This window comes from Homarus americanus, unplaced genomic scaffold, assembly GCF_018991925.1.
Source record: "Homarus americanus isolate GMGI-L3 unplaced genomic scaffold, GMGI_Hamer_2.0 scaffold33468, whole genome shotgun sequence".
Taxonomy (NCBI): Eukaryota; Metazoa; Arthropoda; class Malacostraca; order Decapoda; family Nephropidae; genus Homarus; species Homarus americanus.
Genome location: NW_024714177.1, coordinates 4,688,992 through 4,695,944, shown reverse-complemented (window position 1 = coordinate 4,695,944; position 6,953 = coordinate 4,688,992). Strand labels below are relative to the sequence as shown.

Sequence of the window (6,953 nt, the reverse complement as noted above, 5' to 3'; positions counted from 1 at the left end):
ATCTATTTTTATTTCCTGTATTTACAAACACAAGGCTTCACTTTGTGTTAATATAATACATTTGCATCTACATTAAGTGTGTGGCCCGCGAAGTGTGCCACCATTCATGAAGTGGCCCTCCATCAAATATAATTGCCCACCCCTGGTGTAGAGTGTGTGTGCATAAGTTTCTGTACTGTATATGCCTACTGTACTGTGCACATGATGTACATTTAATGTACATAAATATCTCATATATACTGAACATGAACTATACAGCATATCTTTCATTTGTGTATTAAAATCAATGTGAATATGTTTTTCCCTAATTAATATACTTTTTATGTTGAATTGATATTTCAGGTCTTGACAAGATGTTAGCCAGATAAGATATATAGCAATGTGGTTATGGAAATGGTCAGTCAGAGCAACTTTAATTTCTCTTACAGCTCAGTACAACCTTCTCTCTGAGGAAAGTTGTACTGAAATGTAAAAGAAATTAGAACTCTTTTTTTTACTAATTGTTTCCATAACCACCCTTCTATCATTATGTGAGGCATAGAGAATAATAAGGGCATAGGTCTGAATATCTCAACTCGGCTCAATTTCGAGGTTGTGCTGCATGATTTTGGCCCTTGTTTTCTTATGGGGATTGCTTGACATCATTACCTGATAGAAGAATGTTGGGGCTATGGACTAACTTAGAATATGGGAAATTGGACAATCCGGTGATACGCCCCTGCTTTTCTAAATGCCTCATATGTTGTGATGGATGTTCAGCAATATACAGAATCCTTTACACTGCTTCTGTCATTAAAAAAATCTTTATCACTACAGAGTTAAATTACTGTACTTAAAATATGTATTGACTTAAACCTACTTGTCCTGTGATGGAATTCTGTACAGAATGATGATAATCTTATGTTGGCAGTCAAACAAATTTTTCTGGTTAACCTTATTATTTCACAATACAGTTTATATGAACATCAGTCAAACTACGTATTATTCAATCAGTTACTGAATATCTTAAAGTCTGTGTAATTTTGTTGGTGGTGAGAAAAAAGTTAAATTACTATTTTGTTTCATGCATTAATTGTTCTTAGATCTCAAACTGTATTATTCTGGAGTTATTTGCTGCCACTAATATAACTGCCATGTTGAAAGATACTGTATGCTTTTGGTGGCATAATTATATCTAAAGATTGTCTCATGGCTTCTGTCCAAAACTTATCAAGTTATCCACCCAGTTAAAAGACCAATGTTATTAAAAACAAAACAAAAAATACACTGTGGCTCATCATATGGACATGTTTCTCGCAATGGCCAAGAAATTGTCCTCTCTCCTTGTGATTCTTGCTCAAGGTTAGGTTTCTCGAGAATTGCAATAGACAATGTGACGAGATTTGTCCGTATGATTGGCTTTGGCTTAAAACTTTATCAGCCGACCACCATATCGACAATGAGGTACCACTTGTTGCATGGCAGGGGAGAGGAGGCCATGAGGTAGAATCATCACCAAAGAATATGCAAAGTATACAAAACTGTATTGTATTGAAATGTCATTGATTTGATCTACTGTTAAAAGTTTTCAGTAATGTTTCGTTAATACCATTATGCTTTATAACTCCACCCCATAACTATTTTTAAAAAAGTTATCCCTTTCAGGTGTCTTACTACTCAATGCTTGTTTAACTGTCGAGGCCCACAGAGCTAACTCGCACAAGGACAGAGGCTGGGAGAAGTTTACCGACTCGGTCATCAAAACAATATCAGAACATAATAAAGGTGTTGTTTTCCTTTTGTGGGGATCATATGCCCAGAATAAAGCTGCTGTTGTTAATAAGGTAAACGACTTTTAACTCACTGTATAGTATCCTTCACTACCTCATCCCTGGCCTGCATTAATTCCTCAGATTACATCTTGTTTCTATTGTCATAATCCTTCTGTTACAATCCCACCCTACAATTCCTTTCTTATAGGCAGTTTTCTTTTGCTTTATTATGCACTATAAAACTTACTGTAAATATTGACATTGCACTTTTTACTTGTTTTAAGATTTCTGGGGGAAACCTTTATCTTGCAATGCCTCTTGGTGTTCTGCCAAGTATTCCCTTATTATAGGTATTTAAACTGTATCATGTTAATTACATTCCTTCATGTTTATGTGTTTGGGTGCCCACCATTCTTTTCTCCTTTTGTTTACTTCTTTTTGAACACATTTGCTAACTGTTTCACAAAATGACAGAATTCATTTATTGATGATTTCTATAATTCAGGAACTTTCCAGCTCTCAAAATTGTAGAGGCAGCTGATGACAACTCTGTATTGAGGAGACTTTACTTGTACCAAGCTGCCTAATGTCTGGATGTAATATACACGGGATCTTCAATGAATATGAGGAACCCTTGCTTATTTTGCCTGATGATTACCGGTAAACACCCTAATGGTAATTGGGGGCTTATATTAGGGTAGTTTATGTTAAGTTAGTTTTTGTTAGGTTAACATTGGAGTGATTAATCATCAGGTACTGGTAATCTTTTATTAGGTTTAGGAACTAGGATAATTGTATTTTGTATTTTACAGAGGAGAAATATTGATGGATAGAGTAAATCCAAATTCATTTCTTTTGAAAATAACTTTCATTTTCTTTCATGTTTTTCATCTAACGTATTGATTTTGCTACTTATTGATGATGTCTTTTTCTTTAGATATACATCTTGCACACAGCTTGTCCTAGCTTATCTTGTGGAAATGCTCCAGACAGGCATCAGTACAGTGCCTGCAAGCAATAACCTTACTCAGATCATGTCGGCTAATCATGGAGTTATCTTCCCATAGTTGTGTTTTAGGAAAAAATCTTTCATGTGCTTGCTTATCTTGACCCTTAATACAAAACAACATTTTGTGTCCTCTTATGCACAAAAACTGGAATGCAAGGAACATGAAGCATCCATTGATGTTGGCTCCCATCTCTACAACTAACACCAGTTGATGTTGGCTGCTGTTTAGTGGTTAATGGCATTTCTTGTTTGGGTTGTATAGTCTATATTTTCTCGTTTTATTATAGTACTTAAGTTTGTAATGACTTTTTTTCTTTTTTTTTCACCACAGAAGAAACATCATCTGCTCAAGGCTGCATTACCACTGTTTGGTCATCGTGGGTTCTTTGGATGCAAACACTTCTCCAAGTGTAATGAACTTCTTGAGAAGGGGGGGAAGAAGCCAATAGATTGGACATATTTGCCACCACATATATAATAAGGATGAATTGAAGTTCATGATCATCAGTGTTTTACAACCATTTTCATTTGTAAATGTTGCCTTTGCCTTGTTCATTACAGTACTATTTTTTTAACACTGATTAACCCTATTTCACATCAAGATGTGAATTGTGTCAAATCATTAGGTAGTGCTATTTGCTTCGTTGATGCGAATTATGTCATCGAACTTTAAAAAAAAAATTTACTCCCCAAAAAGTTTTCAAGCGCATTGGGTCAAATTTTCGTGCATCATTGATGACTCCATGATCTTGCTGGGGAAGCTTCTGATTGGTCACATTTGCACCTTTTTGCCTTTTCCATATGTCTGGTAAATGTTTTTGACTGATGGAGAGGCATTTGTTTACAAATTTGTTTTTGTTTTATTCTATATTGCCAAATGAGAAGTTTCAGTTTCCTCTGTTTTGTCATCTGCTACCTACAACTATTCATTTCACTCTTTATACAGTTATACATAGATAACAAATATGGTTGTTCCAGGCACCAATATGTGTCAGTACTGATGCAGGAAGGTAAGCAAGCCTATTCATGGCACGTACTTAGTTAAAGTCTAGCCACCAAAAGATTCTCTTCAGTAGTATTGAAGAATGGAAAGTGTTGGGTCTGATGGACCAGCATCAGAAACAGGTGGAGAGTGATTTATTGCTAGAAAAGGCTGATGCTCACTATTTGGTGCTTTCACTACCATTGTCCTATGCATTCATATGCCAGAAGGAAGGCAAGAATATAATTTATATTTAATACTGTACAGGTATTGTTTATTTTTACATAAAAAACTTTCTTTACATAATTTGTATTATTTCTTTCTAAACAGTCAGTTTTATGTGTACTGTATATGAGGTATGTGAGCATTTTAAGGGTTAAAGATTTTTGTGGCAATTGTGTGAATGTTTGTATTACAACAAATATTGTCATAACTTGATGTGTGAGGTCGCCCACAAGTTTATAAAATGTTTCGAAACATCCTGTATTTAATATGAAGAATAAGAAAGTGAAATTTTGTTTGCATGTGAAACAATTTGAGGTTTTTGTTTGAAGACCATTACAGTGTTAGTCTTTGTGAATAAATTTAAGAATTATGAGAATAGTTTTAACTTATTATGTGTCATTCTCTGTCAAGGAGGAAACTGTGGTAGAGCTGGAGTGTATGAAGTTCTCAGGAGTATTTTATAATACAATACAGGTACCCTGTACTGTACTGTAACTGAAATTAAACTTCATTATTAGTTGTAACAGAATCAAATTTTATAGGTATGAAAACTTCATTCATGAATTCACAGCAACACTGGCTGACGAGTTGTCAGTTTGCATTAATATTTCTGTACATTATTTACAGTATAAAGCCAACATCCCCCGCTCTCACTACACCACTATACACACATGCAAAAGGTCTATTCTTTAAACCCTTGGTATGGTTCCCTTCAGATAGACAGACTTGGTGAACACAAGTTTTAGGGAATTTTATAATGACTTCATTTGTGTGAATAATTTTTAGGGTATGATGTGTCTTTAAAAAAAATAGTGGTGTTTTTTTGTTTTTTTCTGCACATCAGTTGTCATTGTAAGCAACCAGCAATACCAATATGCTCATAGTACAATATTATTCTTGTACGGGTTATATTTGTAAATGATATTGGTGTATGTAAAATGAATTTTCTTTATTTTACTTATTCTTCAAGGTGTGTAAGATAGACATGACTAAAGGGATTTATACACAATTCTGTCAACCTAAGCTATTTTATGAATAATTTGATACACACTACATACATTAAATAATGATAAACATGAACTAGTAATAACAGATAACTTAAAATAGGTACGTATACATAAACTAGTATAGGTTGTACCTCTCTAGTCCGGCAACCTCGGGACCTGACCGGTGCCGGACCATGGAAATTCACCCTTTTCCTGGATAGATAGTGACTTGTGCTTATGCTTGGAAGCACTAGTACCACTTTCTCTGCATCATGGTGTCTTTGAAGACATATTGAAGGGTTAAATGTCGTATAGTAGCTACTCAAATTTCGCGAGTTTTTAATTCAACGTATTTTATTAGAACACACACAGAGAAAAAATAAATAAAAATTTTGATGGCGGAAACTTGAATTTCGACGGGTTTGAACGGCCCGCCAACGTGCAGACGACGTGCATAATCGTGTAAATAGCGTCATTTCTCTTATGTACAAAAGATTCATTATTGTTTATTACTGAATGTCTTTTTTATTGAATTTATGTTTGTGTGCAAAATGAGCAATACAATTCATTAATAATACGTAGAATATTAAAACACACGAGGAAATGAGACAACATTGTTTTCGTTGATTACAAAACCAGTGACTGACTGGTTCTACATATAAAACTGAAGAAAATAAGACCCTGGTTGTAGCTGTAGTAAAATTAATATGGTTGTTTTAAGTAATGTTATTTAATGTTAATAAATGGAACAATAGAAGTAGCTAACGAGAATGGTAAAGAAAAAAGAGATATCGCGTATGTAAGTGCGCACACGTGAAAACATATCGTCATTACTTTACATAAGAATATGAAAGCAACAATTATTTACTGTTCATATATATTTTAATTAATGTTTCTGAATTTGTTTTTATTGAATTAATGTTTGTGTGTGCAAAATTAACAATACAATTTATTAATAATGAGGAGACGAGACGGCTGCCGGCATTGTTTATGTTAAAGCTTACAAAACCAGTGACTGACAGGTTCTACATATAAAACTGAAGAAAATAAGTCCCTGATTGTAGCTGTAGTAAAATTAATGTAATAAAATTAATATGGTTGTTTGAAGTACCTGTAATGTTATTTAATGTTAATAACTGGAACAATATAAGTAGCTAACCATTAATGGTAAAAAAAAAAGTGAGACTGCGTGTATGTAAGTGCGCACATGTGAAAACATATCGTCATTACTCTACATAAGAATATGAAAGCAACACTTATTTACTGCTCATATATATTGAAGGGTTAAATGTTGTACTCTGTATAGACAAGCAGAGAGAGAGAGAGCAGCCGAACTGCCGGATGTAAACAAACCTTAATTTCCCGCCGCTCTGTTGTTTTGTTTTTTACGGGGATTAGCCCACCCGGGCATAGGTCACCGACCCACATTGGGACCTGAGGGGCAAAAATTTAATACTCCTGTAATAATAATAATCAGATAAGTAAAAAAAAAAAAAACTGCCTGTCTACCTATTGGACAAACTAAAATCGTTCCGGACCACAGAATGCCGGACTAGAGAGGTACAACCTGTATTAACACCAGCAAATCCGAGCATGATTATAGTACTGAACTTACTCATGATTTATGAACCAATATGTATCCCTTTGTCATGGCTTCTTGTGTACCTGGTTAATATATCTTGCATTACTGAAAATATATATAATTTGGAGAAGATAGAGTTAATGTATTTTGTATGTTTTATAAATTTTGATAATCTCAAATAAAATATGATGTCTTCCAAAAATAAAGTATTTTTCCTTCGTACTCTATAGAGAAAACTGATAAGTAATCTCTCCATTAGCAGGAATATTTGTTCCACAGAATTCTCCAACTGCTGGGTTTTTCTTGGGGGTTGGGGGGGGGGGGCATTCTGAGAAATTCCGGGGGGAAAATCTCTGCATTCTGGGCATGGCAGCGAATTTCTGAGGATTGTATCATGCGCATTTCTGGAAAATTCTGA

The 6,953-nt window shown here is 34.4% G+C and overlaps 1 long non-coding RNA gene across 1 annotated transcript; it reads left to right on the top strand.

The window, feature by feature from the left end:
- The first annotated feature begins 32 nt into the window (after positions 1-32).
- Positions 33-4,756, top strand: LOC121877356. The gene is made up of 2 exons (XR_006090968.1): positions 33-1,823; positions 3,092-4,756. It is a non-coding gene; the product is annotated as an uncharacterized LOC121877356 (long non-coding RNA).
- The last annotated feature ends 2,197 nt before the right edge of the window (positions 4,757-6,953 follow it).